General features: G+C 40.8%; 1 protein-coding gene across 4 annotated transcripts in view; it reads right to left on the bottom strand.

Annotated features, from left to right (window-relative positions):
* fgf13a (fibroblast growth factor 13a) overlaps positions 1 to 15,598 on the bottom strand; it is a 94,748-nt gene that overhangs the window by 33,595 nt on the left and 45,555 nt on the right. The window lies entirely within an intron of this gene.

Raw genomic sequence — 15,598 nt, forward strand, 5'->3', positions numbered from 1 at the left:
TGATCCATCCCACCTCCTTTGAACCAGAGGGCTGTGTTTAGGACATGAAAGCAAGGAGTCAGTAGACTGAAACCGGAGGACATGAGTCCCATTATTTCTCCCAGCAGGTAAACCAGGGTGATCTTCACCTTGGGGACAAACAAGCATGAAGGCTGATGGTAGAGAAAGTGCCCACAACAACTCCATCATGGGAGCTAAACATCTCTGGGGAACAGTTATATGTCACAGCAATTTATATGCTGGAACTCTTAGTTATATTCATTATGGGTTATCAACTGCGCCTTATTATTTTGCGTTTTATGCTGTGTCTAAAGCGCTGTCATTTATTATGTGGGTATGTTATTGCACTTACACTTCTTTTTTTTGCTTTAAATTGTCTATAGTTGTATATGCAGTAAGTCAGTGTTTTGTTCCTTGTCATATATTTAAATAAAAAAAATAAATAGACAGGGTACTTGCTTTTAGGCGCAGTGAAAATACCATCAAACACATATTTTCAAACATCAGTATTGTATTCATAAGAGGACATTAGCTTTGTGCCAGCCTGCTCCTCATTAAACCACCAGTTCCATCTCCATCTCACTTTCAAACTCCAGAACTAATTAGGAGCAGATAGAATACCTGGCATTTGTCATCTAACCTCTCACCTTTTGTATAACAACTGGCTTCAAAGTCTTTTCTACTGATCAGCACCGTCATATTTTTTGTCACACAGAGAGAATAGCTGCAGATATTTTTGTAATCCAAACAAAAGGAACACAATTCTGTTTTATATATCAATAAAAGCTAAATATGGCACTGAAACATAGAACTGAAACAATTTCAGGGGTTGAGCATCTGCCAGACTCTTTGTACCTGTCTTGTTATTAACAATACATATAAACAGATGATTAGGTGCACTGCTATATTATTTTATCCATTAGGTGTTTATTTAAAATCTGGACCTTCACAGCTAAATGCAAGAGTCATAAAGTAAAAATAAACATTTCACTTCATAATTATAATATGATACTTTAATCTTCATTCATGTGTTCGTCAACCCGTTGCACAATATGATGTAACTATATTTTTTAAATTATGTGATGTACTACAAAAATCGCAACAGTTGCTATTGTGAATATAACAGGTGCCTGAAAATGAGGACATTAGGAACTCAAGAAGATAATGAGACTATACTGGTTAATCTTTCTGAGTTTCACTGTTCTATTTGTGGTGAAAAAATATTTGATTCTCTATTTTTAATAAGTGTGACGTTCAAATGGGGAATGAAATAATACATCCTGATAGAATTAATTAAAAACACAACACTGAAGAAGTGAAGTTTTCATGTGTTCCTTTATATACAGTAGGTGTTCAGATCAAATTAGCTGTTCCTCGCAGGTACTTGCTATACCTTTTAACAAAAACCACTGAATAAAAGCAAGCAAATACACACAAGCTGTCACTTTTTAATTTAACTCTATGTGAAATGCATAATTTACAGTAGCTGGGAAGCATACTGTGAATTCCATGGCCTCTGCACTCTTTGTGTCTCTATATATTTTCTGCACGTGTATGTTTGCGTACAAGGCTGTAATGACATGGAGAAATCTCAATCATAGCCACCAAACGGTGTGTAAAATGACCAGAGTTCAGACAGCAGCCTGCTCGGAATGACTAATGCTGTACCAGTGCTGTGCTCTCATTACCCTAACACATACAAGAGTGTGAAATACCAGCCTCTAACCAGCTGACCTCCTCAGACTTCAAACAAAGATTGGGGTGGTTGGCTATATTAAACTAAAAAGCTCAAGGTCTGACCTTTGAAAGACCTTGAAGCTGATTCTCTAATAAAAAACAAAGTTTGACATGTCCTCTGTGTCCCTCTCTGAGCAGGAATATGAAAAAGAGGCAGGGTTATTTAACACTCTGGATCGGTTATGAAACATCAATGAGATGATGTCAGCAGGCTACGATTTTGTTTGGACCACTAATGGAAATTGAAATGTAATATCTCTGTGTGAACGTGGTGATCTATCTGTACAATGTGTGTGTATGTGTATACCAATTGCATGACCCTGCAGTTCTCAGGTCCCCTGGGGGATTGTGGGTGAATCATAACCAATGTTGTTGTAAGCTGGAGGAAGGTGGCTAAAAGCCCCTGTGACTGATTGCTGTGTAGGGAGTCCTAGACGGTATAAATACGTTAAACATCAGCAGGTCTTACAGAACTAAAGCCACATTATAAGGTTGATTTAATAAACAGGTCTTAGTTCAGCTTATATGGAAAGCAGTTCAGCTGCACGAAAGACAAGTTCAAATCAACTTCCCTGGCTTACAATAATGTAACACAATATACTGTACACAATCAGCTTGGAGCACATGATGTGTCTAGGTTAGCTATAGTACAGTCTCGCATGTCTCTCATGCCACATTACTTTTCCATCAGTCAGCTGAGGCAGAGCAAGTGGAAGATAATATCATACAGCATGATGTATACACACACGCACTTGTGTATATAGATAATTCAACAAGCACACATACAGGCATAGTAGGCACACACGTATCTAAATGCCTGTTATCAGAACAACATCCAGTATCTATCATTGCCAGTATCACAACAGGAGGTAGCTGGAGGAGGAAATCAAGTGCCTCGCCAAAATGGATGACTGAGCAGTCACATGTAGGAATCATAGATGGTGAGTCAATGGAAGCCCTTTGGCAATATCCATCACCATGGGAAAGCTACAGAGAGACAGCATTTAGGAGTTGAAAGACCATACATTTAAAAAAAAATCACTTTTATTCTCTTTCAAGTTATCCTCTCCTCCATTAACCAGAACACACCGAGGAAATGGGCTCTCATCACAGTGAAGAGGGACATCTGGTATCAAAGAGAAATCAAGGAAGTGAGCTGCAGCCAAAATAAAGAAGCTCAGACTTTCTGAAAGTTTGTATTATTAACTCCATGCTAATTATACCCCGTCTAGCAAGTGCAGTTTTTAGTCCCAGAATACAGTAAGTGAAGTGATGTTGTCCTACATATCCCTTCCAGTATGACACATCAAGGAAGGGAGTGGAGTGAGATTAAAGGCATCATCTCAGACACCAGCTGGCTTAAACTGTCTACTTACTGATGGAGACACAAAGGGAGGCTCTGAGACTGGCACGAGAGCGTAAGGTCATGCTCACTTCTTTTTTAAGAGTTGCTAACTTAGGACACTTTGACGCTTTAGGTGATGGACACTTCGTAACGAGGACGATGAAAGCACAAACTTTGCTATTCTTGAACAAAAATTGTAGCTAACATGTTTGAAGTGGCAATTAAACGAGGTCCTAAGAGAGGAAAACATTCATCCTCTCTGTTGCTCACTTGGTGAGAAGAAACATTGGCTCCCTTCGAGGTGTTGTCATCATTTTCATCCAAGTATTTGTAATAGACTCAGATCTTTGCCATTAACCAGGTCTCTGTCCTCAGAATAACCCCATCACATCCCTTGTCTGGCCTCAAGAATAACCGTGAATATTATGCAACGAGGTCAAATGTGCAGTGCAGCAAAATGGGTGTGAACATTAATGAAGCTCATTTTAGTCCGGCCACACTCTCTGGATTCCCCTGCCACTGATGCATTTCCTTACATAGAGGAGAGTTCTTCTTCATACAGTAAGTGATGAATGGTCGTATATGAATTTCTACATCTCTGGCATTATATTTTAAGTTAAAATGATTATGTATATTTACACAATTATCAAAATGTGTGTAAACATGCCAGCATGATTGCATGGTTCAGATTGGCATGGATTATTTCAGTATACTTAAAAGGCTGACGTGTTAGGTGGAACAGATCGACTAAGCTGGAAAGGACATGATGGGAGACATGACTCAACTTATGGGAGTGGGTGGGTAAATAGGTCATGTTCCCTACCCAACACAGCGTATCCCACTTTTCACTTTTCCGTCCCTGTGCTTGTTAGTGAAGTCAGCACAGAGAGAAATCAATGGAACCATAATGACAATGGATGGTAGTGGACTACGGTTTGGAATATAACAGGTGGGAGGAGCTGTGCAGAGCTGATAGAGAACCCTGCAGAGGTCTGAAAAAAGCAGGCCAAAACACAGTGGTAAAGCAGTAACCTGGGCACCCTGGTGGTCATAATGTTATGCTGCCCCATATGTAACAAACTGTGATGCACTGTGTCTTCTGACACACACATCTATCAGAACCAGCATTAACTTTTTCAGCAGTTTAAGTCACCTATCAGTGGTCATAATGTTATGGCTGGTCGGTGCTTTTTATCATTGTATAGTATTGCAATTGAAAACATGGAGTATTTTAAACTGTTTGTTTAGGTATGTGGTGAATTCTTTGCAGATTGGACCTTCTGGCATTTAATGTCTGAAGGTCAGCTGCTGGGTATATTGTTGGAAATCAAACCAGGTGAATAGAAATGGCAAATGTATATCGAAAGAAAAAACAGATTGACTTAAGTTTAAGGTATCCACCGCCCACTGCGGCCAGCTTATTCCTCAAATCAGAAATCAGACTATTCTCCAAAGCAGTGAAGCATCTTATAACATATTAATTCTTTCTTTGATTTGGGCTGCGAACAGTTAAATAGGAATGAACCGTGTGCAATATTCATTCCCTCTTCAATTCGGCTGTCTTTATGAACCCATCAAAAAGGATGAAGAGGGATCCAAAAAATCCAAAGCCCGCACAGCAGACTCCTTGCTGCAGTGCATTCTGTGTGTGTATGTATGCATGTGTGTCTGTTGTGCAACCCTGTTGTGATAACGGATCTGGAGGATTTTGAGGCGTAACAATGTATTGCCCAACTCACCAGTCCCACCTGTACATAGGCTGAACAGAAGATTGGTTTTGTGTACTGTATATCTTTGTGTGTTTGTATTGCTATCATTGTGAGGACCAATTTCAATTTTAAACCATTGTAGCCATCATGCCAATGAGAATCCTCACTGTGTGTTTGTCGCAGTGTATGCAGTTGTGTGCGGAGATACAATCTTGAGTGTCTCATCTGCAGAGAGAAAGTAAACACCCTTCCTCTGATTTTCTTTCTTTCGTTTTCCTTACTCATGCTGCCAGTCTAGCTTTTGATACCACATATACCTCTCAAAGCACTCCTGCAGAATCCACCACTCCCCTGTCAATCTTCACAAGCAGCCATAGTTTCTGCCTGAATCTTTTGTCAGAATCTTCATTATGCAACGCAACACGTGTACAGAGTTATTTCTGCCAACAAGATCTGCATTCCAGTTCCTGCCCGTCTACAGTAGCAGCAGACAGGCAGGAACAGACCAAATGGATTATATTACCCACTAATTTATATGACTGTTAGTTTATGCATTCTAAGAATGTAGAAGTTGTATGTTAGTGGCAGTTTATGATCATTATTATAGACTGAACCTGGAAATGATTTTGACCTTGCACTACTGTGTGAACGAGGATCTTATGGGCTATCAGTTTTCCGCATAACTAGATGTAAAAACCTGCTCTGACAGATTTCAGAGATGATGGGGAAAAGACGTGATGAATTTACCACTGTGGAATACAGAGTTGATTGAGAGTGGGACTTTGTATCTGACTGAGGTTTAGTGTGTTCTTTAAATGACCGTTCGGGGAGTAATAACACAGTGTCCCTCGTTCTCAGCCGCTTTGACCCCTGTGGCGTGCAGTAAGTCAGAGGTCATGCTTTAACATGATTGAATGATTGCACTGAGCCCTCTGCTACCGATTGGAGGATCAGTGCAAATGACTGGAGCCCATATCATATTACTAAGACTAAGTTCCCCAAGCAGCACAGCTGCTGTGGTACTTTGTGTCTGTAGCTCTGTCAGTCTACAAAAGTGGCTGCCACAAACGTGCACTTATTTTCAACAAGTCAGAACATGTTTGTCTCAGTGCTGCTGCATCAGAGTTGTACTACAGACTGAAGAAGAATAACCACTCCTGAATGTCTAGGCATGACCTCTGATATGCAACATAATGCAGGGTCAATGTGTGTGTTTGCAATTGAGGAGATAACATGAGGAGATTAGGACATATTAACCAATGCGTTGGCAGTCAGAATGCACAGATTAGAGATGGGAGGCTGCGTGACACTGGCCTGCACTGATGATGGTTTACTCGTGATCATCAGTACTGCTGAAGGACTGCCTTCCTGTCTGCCTGATTGCTACCCATTACATCATACTGAACATGCATCTGAGGCCTGTAACATCCTACTCACACACACCAACAGAACAGAGCTAAGAGCTAAGAGCCATTCTTAGTATTTACACCATTACATTGACGAGGTACTCATTTTATTCAACATGTAAGTAACATGTAGTTTCCTTTTTTGGTTCACATTTTAGCACTCTGACCTTTCATAACCTTTTAAATTGAACACATAATTTTTTTTAACCTTTTGTCTTTCATTTCTGAGCGTGTGTGTGTGTGTGTAAGAGAGAGAGAGAGCGATAGAGACAGGGAAAGAGAGACAGCTGTCAATGCTGGCAGGGCCTGATGAGATGTGCGATGTCTAATTATCTCTCCAGCCAGTGGATTAGCGAGCTAACACTAATGGCTGCCATAAGGCCGTAGGTCCCAGGGAACGTACACACACACACACACACACACACACACACACACACACACACACACACACACGCACACACACACACACTCGCACAAAGCTCAGAAACACAGATTAGACTAGACAAGTGCAACCAGATAATTTTCCTAATACAAAGAGGATAGATGTGATGTGTTTTTTAGTCCTTAAAATAAAGGGGCTGATGTGTTTTTTGAGAAAACAGGTCAATGAGGCAACAGCAGAAGGCACTGAGGCCAGAGCTAACTTTTGGGTGGACATTTGGCTGAGGAATCTGTGGGATTGGACAATGTATCACATACAGTATGTAGTAGTAGAATTTGTGTGTCGTCTGCCTTCATTGCTGCAGTTCAGCTCATGTGTTCATATGTGAGCATGCTTCCAGCTGTGCCTCACCAGCACCTGACAGATGAGGTTCAGCACAACCACACACATGCAACACCTCCCACATTGTTTATTCAGTCCAATGCACCGGCCTGCCCTGCTCGCACGCTGTAAAATTAGATTTGCGTCTAAGATAATGACTCACGGGCACTCATGTTCACGGCATACTGATGCAAGACACCCAACTGAGGGTGTGTGTTTGTGTGTAATGAACAACGGTGTACGACACAGAAGTGCTACACTCTGCTGGAGCTTGTTGGAGGCAAAAGGCACGTCATACAGGCCAACTGAGTTACTTACATCAGGGCTCATTTGACAAACACCCGCAGAGGGTAATGGAGGAGCACCGTACACCTTAGTGAACAGTAACACATGCTGCAGGGAGCTGATGAAGAGGAGAGGGCTGGCAACTGGGGAAGCACACTCTTTGACAGTTGAGGAATTACCATTTCATTAACAGTATGCATTATTTATATCTAACCCAGCTATTGGCCTGGTACATACATTTACAATGACAATTATGGGCCAGGTGTGTGACCTGCCCATATTACAGTATAATACACTTGAAATGTCACTCAGATGTGTAAACCTGTGGAAGGGGTACTCAGGCTAAGCAGACAAATAAGGGGTGAAGCCTCTGCAAGTGTAAGAATACAGAATACCAGTGTAAACAGCCATTATAATAAATCACCATAGTGATTACATATATAACTTTGATGCTTAAGCTGTTTTTAGCTGCTGTTCCAAAGTTGGGGAGGAGATCGCAAAGCACACAGATCACTGAGTCTGCATTAAATTGGTTAAGGCAATTGTTGAATACCCTGGACGCTTTTCAGACATTTAACCACCACTGAGAAGGAAGTAAACAAACAATCTGACTCTAGTGCAGCATACAAAAATACAACCAAGAAAGGGAGATGTAGGAAGAAGCCAAACTCTTTTTGGCTGGCACAGCAATACGCCTGGTGTTATAATTCTGATTTCATTCTTGACTAAAGGTTCTTGAATGTACAACGTAAGCTAACCAGCATTTCTCCAACATTTGCCAATATCACTATACAGTATATCCCCTGTATGTGAGGAACAGCACAACTTTTCCAGTCCTTAATCTGGGTTTCGTCAGGCTCCCAGGAAGAGCAAGCTTTCTCTGGGGCTGGCAGGCGACATGATGGGAGAAATTGGGTGTCTGCATGAATCCCAGCCAACATCAGCAATGGCCGGCAGGCTGGCACATTATTTGTTGCCCCCTAAGATGAAACATGCAAGGACTTTACATAACCCTGCCAAGATAACCCTCCAACTGTCTGTCTGTATCAGGGCCAAGCTGGCCCGTTGTTCTCTTGGTCTCTGGGTAGCTTAGGCAGTTCAGGGTGCCCCTGCACAGGAATTAGGGGTTCTACAGGGCTTTTAAGGTCTTAAATTGTCACAGTGCAATCTTAAGTTAGAGTTAAATCACTATTTTACACAATACTCACACTCAGATTGCAGTGTGATCAGGTTGACTACTGACATTCAGTATGCAGTATTTTTGGAGGCTTTACCGACCACCATACTTGTTGGAACATCTCAACAGAAGACATCATCCAACTAATGGTAGTGAATAGTGGATGGATTCTGTGCCACTTTCTGAACTGGGGAGTAGAGCCTGGGGCAGATCTAGATAATGACATGTCAGAAGAAAGTTGGTTACTGCTTGCCTAACTTGTAAATTCTATGGACTTTTGCTCATGGCTGATGAAGCAAAGATTTCAAGACTAAATATAAAAACAACGTAACTGACAATGTTCTTTTTTTGTCACTGAACAATCTTGGTCATTGAGAGATATTAGCTGCCACGGTAGAAACAGCAGAATCTCTCCCAGTTGGTAACTTTAGTATCCTCATTTTGCCCAAATCTAGTTGTAGTGTAGAAATAAATGTATGTGTGGGAAGCAAGAAACGTCAATTTTCATCTACTTCAGGTACAATAACTGTATTGTCCACTAAAAACAATAAACTTTTTTCACACAGCATTTGGGAGCTGTTGAATAAATTATTAATGGAGTGACATGATGGACAAATGGAGGTCCGGCCTACTCATTAATCAAAGTATGAGGTTTATTAAGACAAGTGTTTGGAGAGAGAGCATGAGTGTCAGAGCCGCTGAGGTCAGGGAGGATATTACAAGCTGAAGATGACAGAAAGGCCACAGCAGTAGCAATAGTGAGTACATACCAGAACTGAGACTTTCTCTCACAGGAGCGATTGCAATGGAGAGTATAAAAAGCAAGGATATAACATGTTATGCTACTTAAAAACAAGATACAGTATTTGTTCACTCTTAATATATTAAATCTATTCATCTTCCAACAACTTCTTCCCCCACATAGTTACACTAATTTGTGTGTACGTGTAATCTCTATCCTGGCAGCTGTCAGGAACCACTTTGCTAGCCTCCCATTAATGTGGTGCCGACTCAGCAGTTTGCCTCATTGCCCCAATTAAATAGCTTAACGCTTGTTTACTCTGGGGAAAACTTAAACACTGCGTGTGTCACAGTTACTATATCCTGACTACTCCACTGATTGTTCCTGTTTAGCTCAGATTTAGAGCCAGCATGTAGTTAAACAGGAATTGTACAGAATGAAAGAATAATACAGTATAGCCATTAGTCATATAAGCTGGGATTTTAGGTTTGTCATATCTGAGTCAGGCAGTGGCAGTGATGGGGACTATCTGGGTCCAGAGTAAAGCTGATAATGTGGACATGGAGGATAAATACACATGTTGCATTTGGCTATGTGGAATATACAAAACATTATGTACTGTACCTGCATCTTTTTATCCCCTAGTATGCAGTAAATATAATATTTCACATTCCATTATCATATGACAAATGGTGGAATTTATAAAAGTTAGCCAAAAAGCATGCAATATAAAAATCCTCAATATAATAAAGTCTGATTCAACAGATGTGCTGAGATAAAAACCTCCCACTGGTCAAGTGCTGCATTCTGCTTCCTGTGCCTCTGTTGCCAATTTCAAGGATGAGCAGAGACAAGCAGTTGACTTAGCTGACAAGCTACATGCTAATGATGCAAAAGTTTCCCAAAAAGTTGTGATAAAGCAGAAGATGTGCTACATGTGCTGCATTTATCAGGAGCACTGTGCAATTTAGCACAGCAATTCTGAATGGTTAAAGAGATTTTCAAATATGTTTAAATGACATGCATTTGCTGGCACAGTGCAAATTAGAGAGTGAACATTTATAACAAAATATCTTACAAACAGTAATAGTCTCGGTCGTTTGCTCCTTTATTTCATTCTGTGTGGCTGAGTCTGCCACGAGGAGAGGCTCCGGGATTCGGAGGCGAAATAAGAGAGTGCTAATTAAATAGACAATGATGGAATGTAATAGGCCTGGCAACTTTACTCTGCTTCACTTCTCTGCCGGTCCCCAGAGTAGTTTCTCATTAATGTTGTCATACACACCCACTCCTGCTGTTTGTTTATGCCTTTAGTTTAAGTCCCAGAGAAGCCAGAAATGAATACTTTGTCAGCATTTATGCCTAAATTTGAGGAAATAATTATGTAAAAATTGTGATCTTATGTTTGTACAATTTGTATCATAATAAAAGAGCATTGTTCACTTGCAGGAAGATGCCAACCATTTTGTGCTTACAGATGAAAATACGTTTGAGGGCGCGTCACATTTTGCTTTAGACAGCCTGAAATCTAATTTGCACTGTAAACTAGGCTAATAAAACACTACTCCTTCATACATGTGGGATTATTTGACATAGATATTGTCTCACTGTGGCTTTCATTCTCGCTCCTTTTATTATCAGCTGTTATTAGGAATTAATGCCTATTCTTCAGGTGCACTTCCTATCCATCTGGTCAGGCACAGAGTCAAAGCACATGCTAAAATAGGCAACCGGAGATGTCAGGTAAGCACAGCAGAATTTACAGCGATAGTGTGACACTGACTCTCTCCTGCCAACCTACTCTCTCCAGGCACCAAATCATATTATCATACACATTATTTATTCATGCAAAGTCTATTTATGTATTGATTTAGACAAACAAAGTTGTTGCTTTTATGCAGAAAGAAAAAAATTGAAAATTTAACAAGCTGTTATTGGAGCATGAGTGCGTCCCGAGGCTGCATGTTTGTCTCTTGTCAACATTGCAGTAGTGTGCAGGACTCGGTGAGACACTGCAATGGGATACTCTGTTATACGAGGCGACACTGGTCGCCTGAAATGTAATTGCGATGTGTCCACTTTGTGGTGAATCACGCCATGCGTTTTACTTTGGGTGTGGGAAATGGATGCGACTACTGCTCACGCCTCTTGCACTTCTGCTTACATTTTCTTGGCTGAGTGGGCAGCAGATAAGTTATTTTGCCAATAAGGTGGAAACAGATTAGATAGTGGTCTGAATGTTCAGCAACACAGGTGCTGGACTTCGATCTGTCTGTAAGAGACATATCACATTACTGATTTCATTACATTGCTTTAGATAGAGCTCACAGTTGGTTAACACTGTTATAGGTTCATGAATTCCTCACTGTTAAAACGCAGATATCATTTCTGTTATGCAGTCACATTTCTAAGTTGTTTAGCATTTTTAAAACTCCTGTAATCTTAACCCAGCCGACGTGAGGGAAAATTACTCTTGTCAGTCACGGTCAGTGCAATCACTATAGAGGTAGTTCAGATATTCATTCCTTGAATTTATCTCACACAAATGAAAACATAAACATTACAGCCTTACACCTCTGTACTGCATCTCTATATGGATATTCGCCTGTCTGTGTATATATTGCATAGCCTGGAACTATAAACACAAAGTCTTGCAGTTGAGTTGTCTGAATTATGGATGGGATATTTACACAGATCGGTCCCCTCGGGCACCATCTTTTATTTTTGCTGTGGAGAAGCAGAACAGAGCCAAAAAGGAGAGGAAACAGGATAGAATGATTAGAAAATAAAGAGGAACTTACAGGAGTAGAGAGGTGGTGACACAGATTGAGCCAAAGAGATAGCAAATAAACTGTCAGTTTGACAGCAGGGAGCAACACAGGCCTGAGGATGGAGGAAATAAGTCCAGTGCTCCCTGTCTGTGTTCTTATGCTCCCTGCAGCTCTACAGAGATGAACTCATTAGAGCAGGAAGGGGGGTGCTGTGGTAGCTGCATTATTATATGGATGTATTGTGGTTCAAGTATAAAAAATTTATAATAATATGGTTAATATATGATTTCCTTCCACTGTAAGTAACCTAACATGACCTCAGCTAAAGGTTTAGAGGAGCTTCTAAACACATCTAGGCTTAGAAAATGAATGGCACCGACATTAAGTAACATAACATTAAATAGAATATTTCCTTTATGATGTAAATTCAATGTTTTCTTATTTTATTTAAATGGGATCTGTGTCCTCTTGTGCACACAGCAGCAAATAACCTATGGACTTCTGGTGGTAAGGGGATAATAGCAAACGCCCTGCCCAGAGAAAGTATAGCAGGTCCTGATTCTGAGGGCAGACAGTAAGTCTCAACTGAAACATGACGCATCATTAATAACATGTTGAATAAAACACAGCAATTGGTCCCATACATGCTAATCCTGTATGTTTAAGATCGTTTTACTCAGTCAGCAGAAGCTGAGCATGTTAAATATCCTTGATTTATATAGATAATAGTTCATTCTGCTGTGACATTATTTTCACACACAGTGTCTGTTAACTGTAGAAAATGTAGCCTACTACATCCAAACATTACTATGCACGTGCACATATCCAGGGCAGCGCCCCCCTACTCAATATATGCTATACGTGCATGGATGAACTGATATGATTTCAACTCATCCTCTGGGGTCCTACAGTCCAAGCCCATGTGTTACTGATGTGTTGTTGTCCTGTCAAGCATGTCTCCAGTGACTTGTGAAACCAATATCTCAGTCTCTGTATCAGCCACCTACAGTGTAGTGTTGGGATATGCATCAGAAGAATTAGACTCGCAGGAAATGATACTGCAGATAAATGACTCCGTCAAAGCTTCGTTAGATCTTACCTTAATGTTTGTACCTTTCAGAGCACTTGTCACTGTCAGAAACCCAGAGCAGACATACTCCAGCATCTCAACTGAACATCAATGAACCATTGAAACACTGCCTTTTAATGCATGCTGTATTATAGCTGTCATTAATATAATCTAACCATGGGGGGGGGGGATAAACAACCGTCCAGAGTTCCTAACTGAACAGTCTGTGCTGCAATCCACAGTGATTTGCAAACTCTATTTAACGTGAAGTTAAGTGTTCAAGAATCTGGAATTCATGAAAACCCATGGAAATCATTAATAAGTGCAACACAAAGCAGTTGGAAGGTTGTTGCCATGGTAACAATGTAACGAGGCTGAATTTCCAGCTCAGATCTCACAAATACATACAACCTTCTTGTTTTTCTTTTCAAATTCCATTTGTTCCAAAAAAGGTAAAGTAAACATATCAAAATCTACTCTCTGTCAACTGCGTCAATAGAAAGTATTTTTGGTGTTATATTTGCGTGTTATTTATACCTTCTGACAAGAGTATTAGCAGTTGTGTGTTTCTGTGTGTCTATATAGCCTGCTCCACACATGGTTTAACACAGTTCCCATCTGCATCATGCATCAACATTAATTACGTCCTCGTGAACAGCTTACGTAACAGCTGTAGTCTCCCCTCCTTCTTTTGTAAATTCAGTCACGTCCAACTGGAGCTGCAGCCAAACTGAATAATACATCTGTACTTTTCTAGCCAGACCTCCGCTAGTATTCTACCTCTTTATCTCTCTCCCTCGCTCTCTTTGTATCAAGGATAAGTACATGTGCTTGAGTCCTTCAGTGATTACACAGCCAGAACTCCCTTAAAACTTGGTCTTTCACCCAGGGGGCGGTGCCTTATCATGTCATAAAGAGTGTTGTGTGTCTGATGCACGTTCTCACTGGCTCACATCGGGTCCACTTGTCACTGTACGAGTACCTAACTGTTGACCTTTCCACTGGAAATACAAATATTGCTCAAATGTATTGACCTTAAATGGACTAAATTATGTCCAAAAACAAAAATCAGCTCAAATATATTACATATTAGAGGAAACCATGTTTAGTATTAGATAGGATAGTATAGAAATAATATTCTGTGTGCCGTCATACTTGACATACATCAAATAAACTGATCTCACACTGTATGCACATATTATTTAGTCTAGTTTGCCTAGTTTTCCAATCTTTAAAAATAAAACAGCCCATACTTTGGCACTCAGTCCAACTTCTCATTTTCATCAAACCAAAATAATTCAGAATTTTATTCTGCATTCTTACCAAGGTGCACAATGGTTATCATATATCACTAAGTGCAATTTATTTTCATTATATCCCAGGTCACTGACCAAATACACTCTACCCTTTTCCCTTACTTACTTATTTTGCCAGTCCCTTCAAACACCCGTCAACAGGATAACTGATATCTAAGTGTAGAAACACTATATACCAAACATGACCCTATTTTAGATACAACAGAAGACAGAGCAACACATTGCAGAAAACATTTGTGAGGTTTTTCATATCTTACCTATCAGGAGGTCTGCAAAGGAAAGCAATTTCTACAATTGTAGCACTCTATTGAAGGATAGATGATAAATGAGGCAGTCAAAGAGCCCAAGTGCCAGACAGTGCAGGGTATGGTAGCATGCTTGGAGCACAAAGGGATTTTTAAAATGTTTTACTTTACTCAATTATCTTACTGTAGAAAGGCTGATAACATAGACGGTACGCAGGCATGCTGCTGCAGGCACTAAAGAAGGAAATGGAAAGAGGTAGAGGAAAAGGTGAACAAGGTTGCAGAAGGGGAGGGAGTAATGTCATAATGTCATGGAGGGAGGGAAGCAGGGTAGACTGCAACCAAGACCATAGAGCCACAGGCAGAAGCTGGGAAGAATAGGGAACAAGAGGGGATGGGGGGGGGCACTTGCTGACTTGCAGTTTGTAGCTGAGTAGATCACTATTAAGTCATGAATATGAAACATTTCAATCTCACATAGTCTTCAGGACAGGAAGATAAAAGACTTTCACCTTTTTTGTCCTATGATGCCAGTCGAGGTGGAAGCGTATACTGAAATTGCCAAGTCATTGAACTCATTAGGGCAGCAGCTGCCTCCATCTATAACCCCGTTTTCTTTTTGCACTTTGTTTTGGTCCGTGCATGAGCCTCAGGGTGGCAATGACCGAGTTAATGGTTTGGGGAAGGGAGGGGTGGGCAGGAGCTACAGATGCTATGCTCCTCAGTCCAACATAAGGGGTGTGCAGGCAGACACATACGCATACACACTCACACACATTCATACAAACACGGCACACTGGACGGGAGCAGAGAGACCCAGGGAAAGATGCCCTCCTACAGGTTCTCTGCAAGCAAACATGCCCTAAGCATTCAGTCTTATACTATGCTCAAACACACACACTTGTGCGCACACTCACACACGTTTGTGCACAAACACGCACATGCTAGAAAGGGGCAGAAACACACCAGATGCTCTCTAAAAATGGGACAGGAATGAAAGAGAACTTAGTTTGGAGAGGCGGAGAACTATCAG

Source organism: Dicentrarchus labrax, unplaced genomic scaffold (genome assembly GCF_905237075.1).
Source record: "Dicentrarchus labrax unplaced genomic scaffold, dlabrax2021, whole genome shotgun sequence".
Lineage (NCBI taxonomy): Eukaryota > Metazoa > Chordata > Actinopteri > Moronidae > Dicentrarchus > Dicentrarchus labrax.